We start from the raw sequence: 22,397 nt of genomic DNA, 5'->3' as shown, positions 1-22,397 counted from the left end.
TTTTGTGGAATAAAATCCAGATTAAAATCGAATTGCTGAGGAATGAAAAATCCTATTGACCAACATTTATATAGATTATCTAGGGGAAAAAAAATGAACAAAACATGAGTAATAATTTGGAACAGAGAAGCTCTCCTGTTCACTCCTGATCATGATATTTAATCAGAAACAGTCCTACTGCACCAGAAAGAGTCCCCACTATCTAGATTCATCCATGGACTGGTTTTGTAATATTTCAAATATTTCTGTATTTTTGTTCTCAGTAGTCCACTGTATTTGTTGTCATAATGTCTTTTTTTCTAACAATTATTAGCATTCCTATATAGAAATATGTCTGCTAACCTCTGACCTTTAGATTGGCTCCTCATTTGACCAGTTTGGACCTTCCATACTCCGTCTACAGCCTACAATAACCAATGAGGTACTCCATCTACAGCCCAGCCAAAGACGGCCTGGGTTGAAGGGAAGTGCCTGCTGCCAGCAACATGACAATAATGTAAATAATGTCCCTAAAATTTAAATAGGTCAGGGCTGGTCAGACTACAGAAAGTCAGCCAGATTTTGGCCCAACTGCGCCACCTTAGCTTGTCGTCAAACCATGGGCCCATAATGAGTGTTGGGAATGACAAATGGTCGGTAGTCTGACATACTTAGCGACACATCCAAGATATTTATGTGTCCATTCAGGGATATCCCTGGCATTTTTAACGCACATAGAGTACATCAAGTTCTATAAGTCCATATTTTCCTCCTCTTGATACATTGGGAAGTTTCGGAGCAAAACACAGCTAGAATCACACACGATGCTTCTCTGATTCACTCTCTCTGAGTTTATTTATGATTTAAAATCAGAGCAGCCCTTAGCCTACCAAGCAGATCTGGGAGGGTAAAATCACTGTAAACACGCCCCAGGAAAATCTAGGAAGATTCTTCTGGCCTGGATTCTTCTGACGTTAAAAGTCTGGCTTTTGCACACAGTGGAGGGATGGAATCAAATCCATTCCAACTCCTCTGAACCCACTGATCTTTTGTTGCTAAACATTTGTGAATTACATGATGTTTTCAGTGTTTGTTGCCTGGTTCTGAGAGAACAGACTTCTGAAACCAGAGCAGGAAGAGGAATGATTCAACTGTTTGTTGGAAGGAAGTATCACATTTCAGGTGAACAAATACAAACACATCCAGGGTCCAGATGGTGAGCCGTGAGGGTCAATATGGTCAGACAGCTCAGGACGAACTGAATGCTGACTAATATGAAACAGTTAGAAATGAATCACTGATGTGAGGATGACTAAAACAAAGCAATGCTTTATGACAGACAGACCAGCTGTTGCTCCTGACGTCTTTGGTGATTTTTTCTACCACATACTCAGTTTGTAGTTTTCTTTCTTTTCATCTGCTCTGTAAATGTTGTCTTCCTGTCATGTGTGCCGGTGTCTCTTTTTAGCAGCTGTCATGAAGTTAGACTCCAGAGGACACCTGATCTGTCACACTCTACCTTTCCTTCACATCGCTGAACTGTCACTGCTTCAACTGCTGTATATAGATACACTACCTCTGATCCCTGACACGTTACTGCTGGTAACCACATCTACACTCCTGCAGTGTTTCTAATAATGACACACCAGTGCATTAGTCTAACATAGACAGTGGTCGTCCTGTTAGCTGTCATCGGCCCATCAGGTGAAAAAATGCCACATTCAGAGATGAGAGGTCAATGTTTATCAAATGTGGATAACAGACAGATCTAAAGCGCATGGTGTTGTTAGAGAAAATTCTGAAATAGACTGAAGTGTTAAACGACAGCGGTAGGGCAAGTTTTTGCTACATGGTGCCTCAGCCACCCATAAGAGGGGAACAAGGGGAGAGCATTCAGAGGCTCAGGAAACTAGCCTATCCTAACAATGTGGATGGACACACTGAACCAAATGATTAGGAAAGTGGTGTCAGACTTCACCGATAGACCATGATGTGAACAAACGCAGGACAGCCAGGAACTAAAGTACAGCAAAGAGAAAGCTTTAATAGAAAATAGCTTAATGATTATGAAAAAAGACAAAAAATTGATAAATAGGCAAAAAAAAAAAAAATGGTTTCAAAGCGGCAAGGAGCAGTGGAAAAAAATGGGTTAAATGTAAAAACGGGGTGGTGAAAATGGGTGTAAACAGCAAGTGGAAAACCAGGGCAAAAAGCAGCAAAAATTGGTTTAAAAATCGCAAAAAAGGTGCAAAAAGCATTAAAAAGCTTTAAAAAATACAGTTGCAAAGTAGGGTGAAAAAGGGGGTCAGTATGTCAGAGAGAAGTGGCACAAATGGGCCACAACTGGTTAAAAGGGGAAAAGGTGCAAAATGGGTTAAAATGACAAAAAAGTGAAAGAGCAAGGGCAAAAGTAGAAAAATGGGTTAAAAAGGCAACAAGAAGTGACAAAAATGGATTCAAAGAGGCAAAATATTGTAAAATTGGTCAAAATGGTCAAGCTAAGTGGCATTGGGCCACAATCTGAAAAAAAAAAACATGACAAAGTTGGGTAAGAATTAGTTATATGTGACAATCTGTAAACATAGAAAAAGTGGAAAACAAGGTCAAAAAGCAAAAAAAAAAAAAAAAAAAAAACAGTTAAGAAATGCAAAAAGAAGTGGCAAAAAGCAATGAAAAGCCTTAAAAATTGGCAACAATTTGCTCCAATGGGAAAAAAGTCCCAAAATAGTGGCAAATGGGTTAAGTATAACAAAAAGAATTGGTAAAAAGCTGCAAAATTCGTAAAAAAAATAGCAAAAAGAAGTGGCAAAAAATGGGAAAAGAGATAGGCAAAATGGGAAGGAAAAGTGGTGAAATGGATTTAAGTTTCACAAATAAATTATTTCAACCTGAGAACCCAATAATAGCTCAACACACTTTTCAGTCAAAATGAGATAACTGCTGGTCAGGACGCTAGCATTAATGCTACTGATGTAGCACACACATAGGGACATCATCAATAAATAACAACAGGGGAGGGCCCTTTTTCTGGGTTTACAGGGACCCAGCCAACTCTGTGGGCGGGGCTTATATGAGGCTATCCCCTCAGCTGAGTGTGGTGTTTGCAGCTTGCAGCATCTTAGATGATAATGCAATTAGCCAACAAAAAGTGAAAAACTTCAAACACTCTCCTCTTGCCTTCTCGTGCCTGAGGGTTGTGCAGGTTCAGGAATGAAGCAGGATGTGTTGACCCGGACCACAGTGTTGGGCGCTATGATCAGCTGCTGCTAAATATGTATCACCCCGAACTTACAGTTGACATGCTTGGTTTCAGTTGCACAAACATGCAGGAAATGTGGCAGCAGGGAAAGGAACTAGCATAAAAAATGCACAGCTGAACAGCATTTGCGTGAATACTGCAGAACAAGCAGAGCAGAGTTAATGCTGGAGATGGCTTTGGTCAAACAGATGTAGAAGTATAAACCAGGCTTAGGTGTACATGTGTGCATCTTGATTTTGCTACATAGGTAGAGCTTCACACCTTCCTTCCCTTTCTTCTCCCTTTAGCCGTATTCATCCCTTCACTCTCCCCACATGTGGTCCTTCCTCCTCTCCTGCCTGTTTATCCGTCCGTTTCAGAGCCTTTCAGACAGTTTTAGTCTCAATGTGTCTTTGTAGATCTGACAGAGTGACAGACAGACGCTGAGAGGAGCGTTACAGTTGCACACTGAGCTCACTGTCAGCTCTTAAAGGTTGCTCCTCTGTAGTGACGGGCTGCTGGGTTGATGGAACACAGTTAAAGTTACAGCAGCAGATGGAAAAGCATTAGACGGAGGCATGCAGTGCTCCTTCACATGCCCCCTGCCTCCATGCAGCAGCAGCTTATATACAGTGTGGTATTAAAAGCAGAAGGTCAGGCATATCTTCTGCTCCAAACACATCCTGCACGGGCACCAGGAAAGGGAGGCTCATTGCTTTTCCTACATTGGGTGAATTTTGACCCGTCCATGTAGCTCACTCCCTTTCCCTTCATCATTTTTCTTATTTTTGTGTTTTTTCTAGTATTCGACACCTCTGAGCTGCCACCTTTGCTGATTTATTTCCACTGGGTGCAGAAGGGAGTCCCCCCCTGAAGGATGTGGCAGGTAGCGTGGTGTTACACCACAGGCTCTTGTGGGTAGCATTGTTGTCCCGCTGCACTGACGTCATTTGACATTCACACACTTAGAAAACGGCTGATCTGGTTACCATTCAACAAGTGGAATAAATCCCCGGCTGTGTAAGAGTTTATAGGGCTCCCTGGTTGTTATTTATCCCTGTAGCCAGAGGGGGATCCCATGTGAGTATAAGGCATTCAGGGGTTAATGTGAAATCCTCCTTATTCCCCTCATACAGGATGATTTATTCCTCAGACTTAAGTTGTAGCACATGTGTCTCGCATGGACAGAGCAGCACATCGGATATGACTGCTGCCCTCATGTCTGGGGAGTCATTTGTTGAGGGTCCAGAAGGGTTAGAAATAATTTCTGACCCTACAATCAACCGAGTCTGCTGCCGTGGAGTATGTATCAGTTGTTGGAGCGAACCTTAAAGGTTCTTTGTGTTGGTTTAAACACTTCAGCTCCACTTCCAACAGCTGGCAGGATGTCATGCTAACAACCGTCTGAGGGAAAGTGATGAGAAATCATGCTCCTTTTAGTGATCGCATCATTTTGCTACACTGAGCATTCAGAGCTCTTCTGCTCCCACAATGCTTTTCATGTTGAGGCACTTCTGGATTTTATCATTTAGTCAAAATGAGCAAACTTTTCACCCAAGGTTGGTGTGCATTTGTCACAAGCATTACCAAACCTTCTGTGCTGAGTTTTTAGCTTGAGATGAAGCAGACTGGTATATTTGAATACCTCTAAACAAACTCAAAGTAAAAAAGACAATTTTATTTAAGAAGGGCCTTGAATTTAAATGTTTGGATCTAAGATTTGAGGTAAGTAGTACATTTTACTGTTAAGATGGATTTAACTTTTCAAAGCTGATTGATTGGCCAGATTCCATGTCTGTCATCAGGCTGATCCATCTTGCAATGCTCCAGTCTGAAACAATTGTTTGTGCCTGGTCTGTGAATGAAACGGCCCATTAGCCTTGTTTGAGGAGAGTGAGGCGGTAGCTTTGGGTGTGGTTTATTTGTCCTGCAACCCAGTGAGCAGTGGTGACTATTGTAGCCCATGACAGAGTCAGTCTTTAATTATTAACTGGTGCTAGTAAAGCATGTCGTTCTTATTGCTCAATCCAAAATATGATTGTGTTTATTTTCTGTTATCAAGAGACCCATCAATCAATTATCAGACCTTTTTCTAACTTCAACATAGGCAGTCTTTCAACATAGGAAAAGTCTTTCATTTGATGATTAGTATGAATTATTGTTTGTTTATTTTTGGGAGAGAGAGAGAGAGAGAGGGAAAAGAGCAGAGTAAAACAATGTTAAGTGAGTCAGATCAGATAGTGTATAGATCAGACTGAGGATGACATCGAGGAGGGCTCAGAACCCTGCATCATCAGCTCTAGACTCACCCTCTGGTAGATGGGTTGTAATGGAAAAGCAAATCCTCCTCTGCCTCTGCAAACCAAGTGGAGCCAAGCCACTCCTGATAATGGCAAAGCCCCATTTGTCTAAATATTGGCTAGTCCTCATATAGTAATTGTCTTGTTGATTAATTAATGCAAATTTAGCTATTGGCACTACTTTCTTTCTTGATTATTCATCATAATTTCATAATACTACATGAGGTCACGCTGGAGAAGTTGGTGTTGTTGTGCAAATGCGAATATTTTTGTACTTGATATTCAATAGCAGTCTAGCACAGGACATTTATCCTCTCCTGGAGGGGATGCTAAAAAAAGTCTGAGATAATGATAAAGAAAAAAGTGATATTTCCCCACAGTTTAACAGATTTATCTGACATCGAGGCAATCAATATCTTAAAGCACTCAGTCCTGCAGACCTTCTAGGGTCTTGCATAGCCAGATGAAGAGAGACAAGAGTCTAGAGGAGTCTTGTACTGAGCTAAGAGGCTAGCTGAGCCCCTTAAATATATACAGTCATGGACGAAAGTATTGGCAACCCTGGAATGTTTCCAGTAAATACACCAATTCTCACAGAAATTGTTGCAATTACAAATGTTTTTAGTATACACGTTTATTTCATTTATGTGGATTGGAGCAACACAAAAAATCAGAGGAAAAAAGCCAAAACTGACATAATTTTACACAAAACTCAAATAATGGGCCGGATAAAATTATTGGAACCCTGGACTTAATATTTGGTTGCACACCCTTGGGAAAAAGTAACTGAAACCAATGGCTTCCTATAACCATCAACAAGCTTCTTACACCTCTCAACTGGAATTTTGGACCACTCTTCTTTTGAAAACTGCTCCAGGTCTCTCAGATTTGAAGGGTGCTTCTTGCAACAGCAATTTTAAGATCTCTCCATAGGTGTTCAGTGGGATTTAGATCCAGACTCATTGCTGGCCACTTCAGAACTCTCCAGCGCTTTGTCTCCAACCATTTCTTGGTGTTTTTTGAGGTTTGTTTGGGGTCATTGTCCCACTGGAACACCCATGACCTCTGATGCAGATCCAGCTTTCTGACACTAGGCCCTACACTGCAGCCCAAAATCTTTTGATAGTCTCCAGATTTCATGATTCCTTGCACACAGTCAAGGCACCCAGTGCCAGAGGCAGCAAAACAACCCAAAAACACCCTTGAACCTCCACCATGTTTGACTGTAGGTACTGTGTTCTTTTCTTTGTAGGCCTCATTCCCTTTTCTGTAAACAGTAGAACGACATGCTTTTACAAAAAGCTCTATCTTAGTCTCATCTGTCCTCAAAATGTTCTCCCAGAAGGATTGAGGCTTACTCAGGTACATTTTTTGCAAACTCCAGTCTGGCTTTTTTATGTCTCTTTGTCAGCAGTGGGGTTCTCCTCAGTCTCCTGCCATAGTGCTTCATCTCATTCAGATGACCACGTATGGTCCGAACTGACACTTTTGCACCCTGAGTCTGCAGGACAGCCTGAATTTGTGTGGAAGTTGACTGAGGATGTTTATCCACCATTCCAACTATCCTGTGTTGCATTCTTTTGACAATTTTTCTCTTCTGTCCACATCCAGGGATTTTAGCCACAGTGCCATGGGTTATAAACTTCTTGATTATATTACACACAGTGGGCAAGGAATTTCAAGATCTCTGGAGATGGTCTTTAACCTTGAGATTGTTCATATTTTTCTACAATTTTGCTTCTTAAGTCCTCAGACAATTCTGGGCTCTTCTTTCTCTCCTCCATGCTCGGTGTGACACACACAGGCACACAACACAAAGGCAGAGTCAACTTTTATACACTCTAACTGGCTTCAGGTGTGATTTCTAGATTGCCAGCACCTGTTACTGCCACAGGTGAGTTTAAATGAGCATCACATCCTTGAAATAAAATGATTTACCCACAGTTTTAAAAGGGTGCCGATATTTTTGTCTGGCCCATTTTTGAGTTTTGTGTAAAATTATATCAATTTTGGCTTTTTTCTTCTGCTTTTTTGTGTTGTTCCAATCCACATAAAGAAAATAAACATGTGTATACCAAAAACATTTGTAACTGCAACAGTTTCTGAGAGAATTGGTGTATTTTCTGGAAAAATTCCAGGGTTGCCAATACTTTCATCCATGACTGTAAAAAAAATAATCATTTTGTCACAAACACATTTAATTGAAACAGTATTATGCTATACACTGAATAAACCTTTTAGGGTCAGCTACTGAGTAAAGACGTTCACAAACGAGCCTGTTCAATGAAACATCTCATCAAGACATTACATAAGGTAGCTAGCTCCTGTTTGAGTCCCGGTTTCCTTTCCTCCATCCTTTATCGTTATCTATTCCACATTTAAAAAGCCAAACTGGTACCAATGAAGAGCTGTTTGGGAGCTAAACAACCAGTTCTACTGAGCTGAGCCAAATGATGTGGATTTCTAAAAACAGATGGATTTATCACCACAATGAACAAGAATGGGCAGATATCAGCTGAGAAAATATGGGTAAGGTCAGAGTTTAATTTGCTAAATGATGGCAAAACTGTACTGAACCATACTGGTACTTTTACATAAAAAAACAAACAAACAAACAAACAAGGTTTCTATTAAAAAAGTATCAGTCTCAAAGAGTCCACTCGTTCATGAAAGACTCATCACCAGCAAGCGCCAACAACAGAGAACAGGCCGCTGTACAGTCATCAGATCTGTTCATGACTGGAGGCTACAGATCTGTGAGAGCCATTAAGGTGAGCAGCAAAGGTTAGCCAACAGGAAGTGAGCAGCTTGTCGAGGCTTTAAAAACACCTTTGTCTCCATTCAGAGTACGTTTTCACCATCCTCCACCCGTTGTTCATCCTCTTCTCCAGTATCCACTTGGCTTCTATTCTTAGCAGTATTGTCTCAGGGATTATGGTGACATGTTGTCCATTGTTGCTCTTACAGCAGAAACAGCGTCCGTGGCTGCAGGCAGGCAGGTCAGAGAGTGCAGCTAACAGATGTCTTTACACGCAGGCAGCAGGAGGATGATGTTACAGGACGATCATGGTGGAGAGGGTTTGAGGGAAAGTTTCTAACATTAGGAAGACAATGTCGAAAAACTAAAAGATATCTACGTGCCCCTGTTAACCCACAATGTAATTTATTAGCCAGCATTTTCTTGATGAAAGAACTATATTCCTGAACTCTGCTTGAATTTTTCACCCCAATTTCATTGCGAGCTTTTTATCAAATATACACCAAGAAGTTGGGATGGCGTAATGTGTGAACACAGCAGGAAATATTCAGGGAATGTCATTGCATGCGGAAGTGGTTATGATTTATATCCTGCAACTGGCATGATATTTGATATTCATGCGTGTCATGAAACCTCTCCATCCTCTTTTCTGTTAGCCAGTTTGTTCTGCTTTTATATAAAAACCTGTGTATGACTAAATCCACACAAACCTCGAATACTGTGTCTATGCATGTTCTACACGTCCATAGAATATGAATCATGTCAGCACTCAAAATGGGCTCTGGGAAGAAACAACAGTGAGTTTTGTAAAAAAAAAAATGGTGTGAAATACTAAACAAGTGCTCCTTCGATCTCATGCTACTCATTATACAGCATGCTAACGATGAACTTAAGAAAGTGAGGACTGAGGTTGTAGCACTAAAAGAGGAGATGAAGAATAAATTAAAACCGGAGCAGATTCAAGAGGCAGAAGAAAATGTGCTGATGTGAAAACTGTATATGAGAAAAAGACACTGGAAACAAAGATGCAAAAGTACAGAAGGGACACTTTGGACTACAAACATGGCCGCGTCTACCCATGGCTAACAGCTAACGGCGGCAGACCCCACCGTGGACGAGAGAGGGAGGATTTCGCAGCCACAAGTGACAGACACAGTGAAGACATATTATACTAAGTCATATTTTAACACAATGCTACAATGTTGAGGATCCTTTCTAAATATACCGTACCGTTTTCATTTTATCAAGAGACTCGCGTCTTTCCATAAACCCTGCAAACGAGATGACCAGCCTCTCTGAACAGCTCGTTGCCAGACTTGATACGAGCTGACGTCTGCTCGTTTTCTGGCTTCCCCTTTGGACGGCTCTGAGCAGATGACTCCCCTCCCCACCTCCCACAGGAGGCTCTCAGACCTGCCCTCCTGGCAGCTCGTTCTCAGCCACGCCCCCTCCCCGGCGCTGTATACACCGCTGCTGTTGTTTGGATTCTTGCTCTCGTGTGGATTTATTCCGGTCAGCATGTCTTCTAAACTTATTCGTGTTTTTTTGGTTGTGACGATAAATCTACTCTGTACGCGCTCCCGAAGGATGAAAGCAGCAGAAAGCAGTGGGAATTGTTTGTCTCATTGAGCTGACTGCCTGCGAACTTTTTTCTCTGCGCTCGTCACTTCACCGATGATTGTTTTGTCAATAAAGGACAGTACGACGCTGGATTTGCTTCTAATCTGCTGCTAAAACATGGAGCTGTTCCCTCTGTAAAGATCGCCCAGGGAGGCTTAGAACCACAAGCTGTAGTCACTTTATAACATTATTTTAAAACGAGCCATGGGTCAGTGGGAAGCTAATGTGTGCTAAACTTTGTCATCAGTTGTTTTCATGACTATCCGCCCTTTTACCCAAAACTATGCCATGAAACGTTGTGTACCATTACATTACTAAGTCTTTACTTGCGCTGATTAAAAGCCCAATGAGCAAACTAAGCAAAACTCGGTGATCAATGGGCCGAGAAAACAGTTCGGCCCATTGTTTAGCCCCCAGGAAGCTTTGACCAAGCTGGCCAATCAGAGAACGGTAAGGTCAGGGACATCTCTGAGTCTTAAAGAGACAGGACTGAAACAGAGCGTTTTCAGCAGTAGGCGAGATCTGCTGAAAATAGGAGTTTTCCTCTCGCCAGTATAAGATAAGTGAGGAGTTTTTTGAGCTGCACATCATAAATAACTATTATAAAGGTGTCCCAAAATGACATACTTAAAAGGAAAAAGGGGTAAAAATATGTCTCCTTTAAGACTAGAGTTGAAATTTTTAAATTCTTAAGATCTGTCAAATTGAAAGCTTTTTTGAGAAAAACATTCCCGCATTACCTTTTCCTTCACAGACTGTAAGCACTGGGGCAGACACATCCACGGCTCCTGAAAGACTGTAACTTTGAAAGTAAAGAGCACCTCCACCCCACCTGCTTTGAACTCCTCAGTTTCCACCTTCTGCAGGCTGGTAGAACAAGAATCACAAAATGAGGTACTGACACATAACAAGAAGAGACTGTATTCGAACATAAGCCAAGAAGAAAGTGATGCTTTGCTTGAACTTTCTAGGGATGATTCTATTGTGATTCGAAAAGCAGATAAAGGAGGGGCGGTTGTCATACAGGATAAGGACTCTTATAGATCTGAAATTATGAGACAACTAAGTGACTGTGAGTTTTATACTCCTCTACCTTCAGATCCAACTTTAAGGCTTTCTAATTAAATATCCTCCTTTCTTAGTAAGGCTTTTGCTGATTCCCTGATCTCTAAAAACAAACTTGATTTTCGATTGTAAAAACGCCCTGTTCCCCCTGTATTCTATACATTACCGAAAATCCATAAGAGTACAGTCAATCCGGTACCAGGGCGCCCTATTGTTTCTGGAACCCAGTCTTTAACGGAACCAACTCTCAGTCCATAGACATTCATATTAAATCCTTGGTTTCAAATCTCCCTTCAAATTTAAAAGACACTACAGATTTTTTGTATAAAATAAAAGACATTAAGGACATTAACACAGATGATTGGCTTTGCACTATGGATGTAACCAGTTTGTATACTAATGTGCCTCATAATGAAGGTCTTGAGGCTCTAATCTTCTACCTTGAGAGAAGACAAGATCCGAATCCTCTGACAAAATTTCTGGTGGACAGGGTTGATTTGGTACTCTGTAGTAATTGCTTTAAATTTGAGAATGCCTTTTATCTACAATGTCAGGGAGTAAGTATGGGAAGCCCCTGCTCCCCTAATTATGCAAACCTATTTATGGGAAAGTTTGAGGAAGACTTTGTTTATAACAATAACCCCTTCCTTTCATTACTGGAGTGTTGGTTTCATTTTATAGATGATGTATTTTTCATTTTCAGTGGAACTCAGGAGCAATTAAGAGACTTTTTGGGTTATAATAACTCGAGAATGCCTACCTTAAAATTTACCTTGGAGTTCAATCAAAAGTTGGCATCCTTTTTAGATGTTTTGGTTGATAAATCTGACCAGCTATCCACTAGCGTGTACAGGAAGAAAACTGATACCAATAGCGTTTTAGATTTCGACAGTTATCATTCCCCTTCTCTTAAAAAAGTCTCCTTTATAGTCAGTTTTTAAGGATTAGAAGAATATGTAGCACTTTGGATGCCTTTGAAAAACAATCAGCTGACCTTTATACACGTCTACACCTGAAGGGTTATGATAAAAAGATTCTTGATAATTGTTTAAAAAGAGCTAGAGAGACTGACAGACTCACTACGTTGTCCTCAAAACCCTCTAGAGAGAAGAAAGACCACTTAGTCTGTGCCATAACTTTTTCCCCTGCCTCTGACACTATAAGGAAATGTATTAGTAAGAACTGGTACATTTTGTCTAGTGACCCTCAGATAGGCCACCTATTCAAAAACCCTCCAATTTTTGTCTACAAAAAAGCGAGCAACATTAGAGATAGAGTTGTCAGAGCAGATTGTTATAAAGCACCTGAAAATTTCTCGTCTAATCTTCCCAGAGGTAATTTCCCTTGTTACAATTGTGTGCAGTGTAACGCTATGGTAAAAGGAGGCTTCTTCTGTCACCCACATTCAGGAAAGAAGTTTCCAATAAAAACAATTATAACATGCAAGACTAAATTTTTTAGTTTACTTGTTGAAATGCCCGTGCGGCTTGTGCTTTGTTGGTAAAACCACCAGAGAGCTTAATAAGTCGTTGGTAGCTTGACATTTCAATGAAGTGGGACATGAAGTTTGTACTCTCAGGTTTCAAGGTATCGAAGAGCTCAGAATCCCTTGGAGAGGAGAGGATAGAGATAAACTATTACTCCAAAGGGAGGTGTTCTGGATTCATACTTTACAAACAGAACAACCCAGGGGTCTGAATGAAGAGCTCTTTCTTGGATGTTTCTTGTAAAATAATTTTTTAATATTGTAGAGTGTTATGTTTTATTTGTGGTGTATTGTATTGGGCACACCCACACATCTTGTTCATCTCCATTTTGAGCAGTAGGCCGATTTTTCTGTTCTTTTGGTGTTCTCGTTTTCGATTAAGTACATTTTATTAGTGTGCTTAGGGATGGGGGACTTTTTCATTCCACAGTGGTATTGTTGCAGTCACCACTACTATTAGATTCATTATTCATCTTGTGTTAGTACTTTTTGTTACTAATTAAAGTTTTTTCATTTCCCATTAGTTTTTTTCAAATTTTTCATTTCCCCAGGTTATTTTCTTTAAGAATTATAATCTTTTTAGATTCTTACTTCCTTACCTTTTTTATGGTTTGTATTGTTCTACTTATGTTACAGGATTGAAATTTTCAGTTATGTTATGGTGGTTTTGCCTTAAAAAATTCCACCAAAAGTCTACCGCTCCCTGGATATGTTTATCGTATTATAAAAAACTGTGAACAATCCTTGTGAGGTGTTCAGTGGATTTGGTTTATTGTGTGACACCACTTTATGCATTGCATTAGGTGCTTTCGAACAGATGCTTGGTTCTATTGCTCTCTGATAAGAGTTATGTGGTTATCTTATTTTTAGGATGTTAGAATTAAAAAATGTTGTAATTGGAAAAAGGTCCTAACATTTTTTTAGCCACTAGAGGGAGCCTGATACATTCAAGACTGATATGTGAAATGTAGCTTCTTAAGAGAGTCATGTCTGTGGTCGGCTATGTATTTGTGGGTACATTCTTTGTGCATTTTTTGTACTGTATATGTATTTGTTGTATTGTCACTGTAGCATTTCTATATTTAAATTTACATTGATCTTTGTACAAGGTATTGCTATGCATTAGAGCCCCTACCAGGAAATCTATTAAGTTAATTTCATTGTATTTTATTTTGAAATGTCTACCTGTACACTTCCTGTATTTAAGGCTCTCTTCCGTGTATTGTTTCACAACGCTGAGGAAGACTAAGTCGAAACGCGTCCGTTGTGCCTTGCTGCCTTGAATAAAACTACCATAAAGGACATTTTGAATGCTGACACTTCTCTAACTCTGACTACTGAATGCTACCTATTGAGGTAGCATGGTGACGTCAGAGACCCGGTGCTACATCACAAGCAACAACACAAACTACCTACACTTGTACCAGAACTGACATTCTGTGTAGAGATTTCTTTGACTACTGCAAAGGAAGTGTGCCGCAGAGTTTGCATCTTTCAGGGCAACAGGGCACTCGGAGACTGAAAGTAGGAGGAGGAGGAAGCACGACACCTACAGCCGGGTGGGGAGGAGGCAGCGACAGTATTGTGCAAGAAGGTGGAAGCAGGGCAAATGAGCCGGGCTGGAGGTTAGGCTAAGAGCTGCCCCACACAACCCAAGACTCTTTCTCCCAAATGCCTGCTCCCTCGCTAACAAGATGGACGACACATGGCTGCAGGTTACTAACCACTGCTTGGACGACTGTCTTGATGATAACAGAGACCTGGCTGCACAAAAACATTCCGGACCAAGCCGTGGAGCTAGCAGGCTGCACCATATTCTGAGCAAACCGGACACCCGACTCCAGCATACTGAGCATCTTTTTCATGGGTGCCTGCTCCCTCGCCAGCGGGATGGACGATGTGGGGCTGCGGATTTCTAACCACCGCTTTGACAGCTGTGTTTGCTTCCACAGAGCAGACTGCCAAATGAAATGTCATTGTATTTTTAGCATGCAATGACAATAATGAATGCTCAGATGGTTTAATGGCATATGTGATATTTTTGTTGTACAACTGCAGAGACAACCACAGTTAGAGCAGAATCCACAACTTTGCAACAGTTATTCCTTTGTAAATTGTCAGACAGCATCTTATATCACTACAGCAGGAATGCCTTTTTGATGACGTGCCTCTCCTGACTGTAATAAAGGAAATAAACGAGCAGAAAACAGGCCTCCCTGCTGACACAGAATGTTTGTTAATATTTAGCTGCTAGTTGTGTTTGCTTGCAATGCTGTGTGTGTTTGTACAGTGGTTCCCAATTTTTTTCGTTGGGCCCCCCTTTGGCAAATGAAAATATTTTCAGGCCTCCCTCGCCAAACATATCAACATGTAAAAACATGTAAACCTACAACAAACACACTGTTAGTTATGATTTTTGTGAACAAATTCCTTTTCATTTTTTTTAGGATTTACAGCAACATAAAACCTAAGAAATTTGTATTTGTATTAGACTCAGTCCTGCAACAATTTCAGTGACTATTGTGGGCTTATTCGGCACCATAGATCTATTCCAGTCTTTGGTGCAGCTGTGAGACTGCTTCTCTCAGATAATTTTCAATATCCAGATATAACTTAATTTTTTATTGATTGAGGCAATGGCAGTTAAGCCCATCTTTACTCCAATCAAAATGCAGACATTTTGTTTGCTTGACTGCAGTAACATTGTTGAATCTAAGGTGACATCAATGAACTGCTCCTCTTCTGCAGCATTGAAAATAATAGCTGGCGTTGCTTTGCCTTGCTGCCTTTCCGCATTTACCTATTCACACCTTATATTCTCTACATTCACATTTGGACACCTGTGTTATGTTTGATTGGGCTGCTCGAGCCACAGTGTTGTAGTGCTCTCTGTTCCCGCTGTCACTTATTCACACAAACCTCCTCACAGACTCTGGCAGTCATGACTCCTACTATAGGAGCAATTAAGGGTTCATAGCTTGTGCAAGGACGGTTTAATATGCACAGTGGATCACACTGTCAATCTTCTGTGTACAGCATATAAAAGAGAGAAAAGCTGATGACAGGCAAATAAAGGAAAAAAAGAATAGTATGAAAGTTCGCAGATACATTGGTAGCGAAGCAAACAGGCTAAAAAGGGAGAAAGTAGGTTTCCAGGGAAAGAAAAAAGAGCGCAAGGGGAGTGCAATAAAGAAGACAGGGTCAGAGGGCTAAATAGGGAAAAGCTGGAGAGGAAAGAGTGAAAGAAAACTTGTACAAAGATGGAAGAGGGAGGCATGAAAAAAGGGGAAAGAGGTGGAGAAGCTGAACAAATATTAGAAAAAAAGAAGACAGAATGGGCGGGGAATAAAAGGTATGGAGAAAAAAAAGGAAACATGAGTGGGGGAAAGAAAGATACACATTACTGGCAGTAGAAATGCAGGAACCAGGGGACTACCTTTTACAGTGTGCAGGTATTGTTGCAAAAGCTCTGTTTAATTTCACTGATTTAATCCCCTCCCAGTCGACCCAAAGGCTGCAAACATGTCCGTCTCCCCTCTGTGTGTTAGTTTGGCTCGAGTGCTCCCTTGGAAAGGAGACCGCTCATCTTCTTCCCTCATGTTTGAGCAGAACGAGCGAGCAAACAGCGCTCACACTAACAGCTTCTGGCATCTCCAGACAGGAATTCGTTCTTGCCCCTGTGATCGCAGCAGGCTGGGATTTCTGCACGGAGGGAGCTACAGAGAAGTATGTTATTATTATCTTTGTGGACGCAGAGTTGTGGGCCTCCACATCCCTGATCCCTGAGAGCAGCAGGTCAGCGCTCTACACGCACTGTCCTGTGAATTTTAAAGTTTGTGGACCTCAGCGTGAGAAGAATCAGCTGAGCTCTGTGGCTCTATCAAGTGGAAATGTACAGGCCAGTATGGGGATACTTCATACCAGTACCTCTAGGGCCTCTGAAAGACTATAACCTTATTAACATTGCTCTTCCACCACAGCACCATTGTGACATATTTTTACCATGTACTTTAACATTAGATGGACAGTGGTGTAATATGTGTGTCTTGGTGTGCCATTTTACATTGCACTGTAGCATCATGGAACCAAACCTGAGTTGACACCATGATGAATAACAGAGCAGCTCCTGCAGGTGGCACACATGATGAGCGCTTTCAAAACAATGATTTTATATAATAGTGGATGAACTACATGTTATTGCATGTAGGAAAAACTGCTTTAGGAGCATTTAAAAAATAATCAGCTGGCAACAAGTCAGTAACATGTTTAAAACCTGTGTTTAAAACCTGTTTAAAATGACATAAAACATTAACAATGCTTTGTGAATGAAGTTATCATAAAGTTTTACCAAGAATTATAGCTGAAAGGAAGTCAAAAGTCCTTTATATCCAACTGCTGGTTGGAGCAGAAGCTGCTAAAAGTTTGCTGTTACTCCCACAGGCTCTATCACTGTCAGGTTCCCTGGTTATGTCTTTCACTAACTCTCTTAAGCGTGGCTTCAGTGTTTGGAGATTGGGTAGCTGCTATTTTTAAGATACAGAGCAAAACTCTCCTTTAGCCAAACTACAGCATATAGCTAAAGACTGTGGTGTAAAACAACAACAAAGTAGTTCAGTGGAGATGTGTCAGTATACGGCTGACAGCTCGTGCATCTTATCATGTGAAACTTGTAAAATGGTATGAAAGTTTCTTGTGGGGCTGAGCTTAAATCAGCTAATTTTGATTATTAAAGCCTCAAATCACAGTTAAAGTTATGCCATGATGCTATGACAGACACAGAGCAGGTGTGGCCCCCTGTGAACTAGTTTTTATGTCTAATTTGACTCCTCCAGCAGGTATATACAGGAAGCTTTTCATTAAACATCCAAATCAAACCCTCTGACTACATTCATAGTTAGAAATGGCTGTGTTTACATGTGAGGATGAAACCGTGGGATATAAACAGAGGGGCTGCGTACGAGGCGTGTATGTCCTGGCCCGTTTTCACACCGCAGCCAGTCGTCGCCGCCTGCTAAGCCAGGAAGGTGACCATGAGCTAATAACAGCCTCATACATACGTACATGCTCACACTCTTCCCAGGTGGGTCACAGCTGTTGAATGAACCTCTCCATGTTTGCTCTAAAAATACCAGCGTTGACACTGGGAGCAAAACAAAAAAGCAAATTAATGAAGCCCCTTCTGTCTTGATTTACTGCTGCCCGGCGCAGCTCGAGGTTTCACATCCTGTGAGATTTCATTCACAGAATAACTTTGTTTTTTTCCTCCTCTGACCATCGCTCAACAATATTAGCCGAGCTGTTCCTGTGGAGAGGGGACTGTGGAGGGCTGTGCCTCCCCTCGATCTTGGATCATAGTCGAGGAAACCCATCCATTCAGCTGGTATCTCACCAGAGCTCTGAACATCAGGAGAGGGGGGATTGTATAAGGTGGAGGTAGGTGGTATTAATGGTTTTCAGGAATACCATGAGAACAGCAGGATTTTCCTCAGAGGGAACACATGGAGGGCTTAACTGTAATACACTGTAATGAGATCTGAGAGGGACCCTCGAGTGTGAGGGAGGCCGTCCACGCTGCAGGCTGCATTTATGGGCTGCTAGAAAGACGAGAGCAGGCTGGCACCGCAGGTCAACAAGTGGAAAGCATGTGTGGGTGGGTAGGCACCTCCACTCTGTGTGTGGGAGGGCAGAACATCGTAGCTTTAATTAAAACAGCATCACCTCCTCTTTGGTTACAGGTGGGGAAATGTTTGCACCTTTTTTTAATCTCTGCTCTTTCAAACACCAACAGAGTATAACAGAGCGTACCACACAAGCAGACCAGGACCAGACCCAGGGACTGTGACTGGGGAGCGATCTGAGAGCTAGAGTTTTATAGCAGGCTGTTATTTTTGACAGAAGATATATAAAATACTACAGCAGAAAACAGATATTTAATCACTCTGGGCATACATTTAAATTAAAGGTCACTAAATGTGTGACTCAGGAACAGCTGACTTCATAGGTTATATCGAGCGAAACAAAAATGTAGGAAAATTAGTACCATCAATCATGACCCATGGGGTCCATAAGTGCGTGGCTTTTTTCTTGCCATGTGCTTTTCTATCCATTTTAACACACTTTAGCTCAGTTGTTCTCAACCTTTTCAGCTGTGACCCCCCAAATAAAGGTGCCAGAGATTGGGACCCCTTCTGTACTGAAGGTGGTTGATCACCATGCACAATCAGGAATAGTTATGTGCAGACGAGGCCGTCCATATGGATAAATGGGAGATCTTTCTGGGGCCCAGACAAACTGAAGGTCCATGGAGGTCAGCAAAAGCATGGTCCACTGTAAACTTTAGCTGTGGTATCCACATTTTATATTTAACCTAAATAATACCCACTCTGATCAAAGAAACAAATATCTTTTTTATTCATTTGTGTAGCAAATAGCCTTCTTAAAAATGCAAATCTCTTAATGGGTTAAAAATTGCCAATATGGGTTAAAAATGGCATTAAAAAAATTTAAAAATTGAGGAAAAGGTGGTGGAATTGGATTTTAAAAGTAGAATGCAGAAAACAGAAATGGGTTAGAAGTGACAAAAATTTGACAAAAGTGGCAAAAAGCAACAAATGGAAAAAAGGAGTAAGTGCCAAAATCTGCCAAAAATAGTGGTAAAAGGGAATTCTAAAGTTACTAAATTGGCTTTAAAGAGGCAAAAATGGGAGCAAATTTGCTGAAATGGGTTGAAAAAATTATGTACTCGGGAGAATAAGGGTTAACTTTGCAAAAATGGGCACTTCAAACGGTGAAATTTGGTTAAATGGGCAAAAATTCATAACAAGTGGTAAAAAGTAATTGAAAATTGCAATAATGGGTCAACAGAGGCAACAACAGGTGGAAAGTGGCAAGAATTGGTTTAGAAGTGGCAAAAACAAGCAGAAAAAAAGTGGTGGAAAGGGTTTAAAATGGACAAAAATGGGTTTTAAGTGGCAAAAATGTATTAAATTGGCAAAATTGGGGGCAAAGAGTGATGAAAACTGTAAAAATTGGGCAAAATTGGTGTGAAGTGGCAACACTATGATTTAAAAAATATTCTTTGTTTTTTAGGACCTCTGTAGACCCCCTTTTAGTGTCTCATGACCCTCAAGGGGGGCTGACCCCAACGTTGAGAACCACTGCTTTAGTTAAAGGGATATTTCAATATTTTTTAATTTGAGTCATATGAGGTATGTAGTGAACTTTGCAAAGCAGATGGATTCATCTGTTTCCATGTTTCTTACTGGCAAATCCATCTAACAAAGCTCCCGTCTGAACTGTTTGGGCCCGGTTAGAAAGTGACAGGACCAATCAGCGTCGCCGGGCAGGACTTTAAGGCATGGCAGAGTCGTGACGTAAGCAAGCAGCAACAAGAGGTCAGTGCAACTATGGCGGAAGAGATTAGCGTGGATGCTGCTAAAACACCAGTTTTATCAGAATTTGACGACATTTCTTCGTTAAAAGAAGAAAGAACAGCAGTGAGTTGTTTTCTTTTCAAAAATGACAAAAGTCGTGTACTGACATGTCTACAGTCACCATGGTTTGCGTTATGAAGTTCTTTATGGAGTTAAGCCTAGTCGGTAGGGGCGCATGCGCAGCTTGTTAGCGGCTACATCACGTGTTTTGTTGCTCTGATTGGCCCGTAGTTAGTGACAGACAAAACGTCCATCCAATCACCTCCAAGTTTTTTTTTCAAAGGCTCTGCTCTTTCCCAAATGCTGTGTATTGAAGGTTGGCATGTCAGGTTAGTTCGTAGCAGTAGAAGTCAGTTAAATCATACTGCGGAGCAAATTACTTTCTCTCTTGTCAATCAGAGCAGTTCCACTGCCTGCACTCCAGTCAAAATAGTCCACTGTTCACATACTAGTCCTGCGTGAACTTGCAGTTCACTAGTGATCTCTGCCTGCAGATCAGGGCTGCACCACGTCGCAGCACTCTAAACATGCTTCCAGAGGGGGGCGTCTCTCGCCTCAGTCAGAGCAAAACCGCAGCACTGTGCAGCGTTGCACAGATGTTTTATGTGGAAATTGTAGGTTAGTCTCCAGTGATTTCAGTGAGCATTGCTCCTTCAAGAAGTACTCACTGGTTGTGCTGGCCAGGATTCTAGGCTATGCATTGTAATGGATGGGTACAGTTTCTAAGCAGAATTTAACAAGTTTTTGGCAAAAATAGGACACAAAACTATGTTGACTCAAACATATGCACCATCAAAAATTTTTGAAGGGTTTTATTTCATACCCAGAAAGCCTCTGTGGTTAAAAAATGAAATACTTTAAAACCTTTCAATATTGAGGAACCTGACTGGCCCGCTCAGAGCCCTGACCTCAACCCATTTAACTGGAACAGAGACTGAGAGCCAGGCCTTCTCGTCCAATGTCAGTGCCCTGCCTAATAAATGCTCTACAGAATGAATGGGCAGAAATTCTGATATAAACACTCCTAAGTCTTGTGGAAATATCTGCAGTAATTTTCACATTGGCTGACGATATATTTAATCTTTCTGAGTTAATATCTGCTGATATCAATATTTGGATGATATTATGAATTTGTAGTTTTCATTACAACATTGAAAGGGTAAAGGAGGCCTAAGTGGTCTAAACCTTTATGTGAGCAGCTTTAGGCCCAGCTACCCCCCCCCGGTGTTCTTCATACATAAAATAAAACATGCTAATTATGTATAAACACATGCATGCCCACACACACACACACACAAACACATAAGCAGCCAACAGCGGCGCTCCTTGATCAGAATCGCTGCTACGTGCCAGAGGTTATTTACTCGGTTCTGGACAGATCTGGACATAAACACACGTCCACTCAGAGTGACATTAAAGCCAGCGGCTCTGTGATAATTATAGAGGTTATTCCAGTGACAGCTGGCACAGAGAGCACTACTGCGCCACGGCTCAAGCAGCCCAATCAAACATAACGCAGGCATCTACTGTGAATGTAGAGAATGCTGAGGAACGGCTCCAAGCTAAGTACCCAGCTCACTCCATAACGAATGGCTCACTGAACAGGATCTTCTGCGTAATAGGTGCGGCATGCTGCAAAATCTCCTGTCAATATGCAACTTTATTTTCTCCCTGTCATGACAATGGAGATGGAAATGCCTCGATGGCTATCTGCTGCTCAGTTTGTGGGTACCTGCACTGGTTTGTGCAATGCATTGGCTCATAGGATATAAATTTCAAGTCCTGCTTGTTTGAGGGTGGCCCTCGTCTGTGGGGTGTGTAAACATTAATCACATCTGCTCTGTGAGAAGAAGCAACCGTTTGCAACCTATAAAACAGAGTATAAATTTCTCTCACAGACAAACAATGGCCCTCTAAGTGGAGAGTCAAAGCCTGTAAATGTGAATGCCTTTTCAACAGGTCATCCGTTGGCACTGAGTTTTATAGTCCTCTTCCTGTTCCAGATTTTTCACAGCCAATTCATGTCTACCTCATTACACGTCCATTGTACTGCATGGTATTTAGTCTTAACTGTGAGAAAACCGATCACATCACAGACCTGCTGAGTGTTTCTGCTGCCTGCTGAGATAAGCAATATATTTACACAAAGTGAGAAAATTGATACGATTATGTGCAGGAATAGTTCCAAAGAGAATATCTGAGCAGCTGTGTGAAACTGGACTCACGCTGAATGGCCACTGATCGCTAATAAAGCCATCAAATTCTGATATAAAAGACTTGAGCTGCACACTTGACAAACTCTAAACCAGGGGTCATCAGCTATATTAGTGCAAGGGCCAACTTTTCTTGGCAGAGCTGGACTTCACATAAACTAAAATTAAATAACTCATTTGGTCCTAATACCATTTTTTAAATATATTTATAGAACTTTGTAATCTTCAGGGGGCTGGATGGGAAGCTGTTGGGGGCCTGATGTGGCCCTTGGGCCCAGCTGATTATCACTGCTGTAAGCCTTTGC

The sequence above is a fragment of the Cheilinus undulatus genome, linkage group 12, assembly GCF_018320785.1.
Source record: "Cheilinus undulatus linkage group 12, ASM1832078v1, whole genome shotgun sequence".
Classification (NCBI taxonomy): domain Eukaryota; kingdom Metazoa; phylum Chordata; class Actinopteri; order Labriformes; family Labridae; genus Cheilinus; species Cheilinus undulatus.
Note: the sequence above shows the minus strand (reverse complement) of the source record.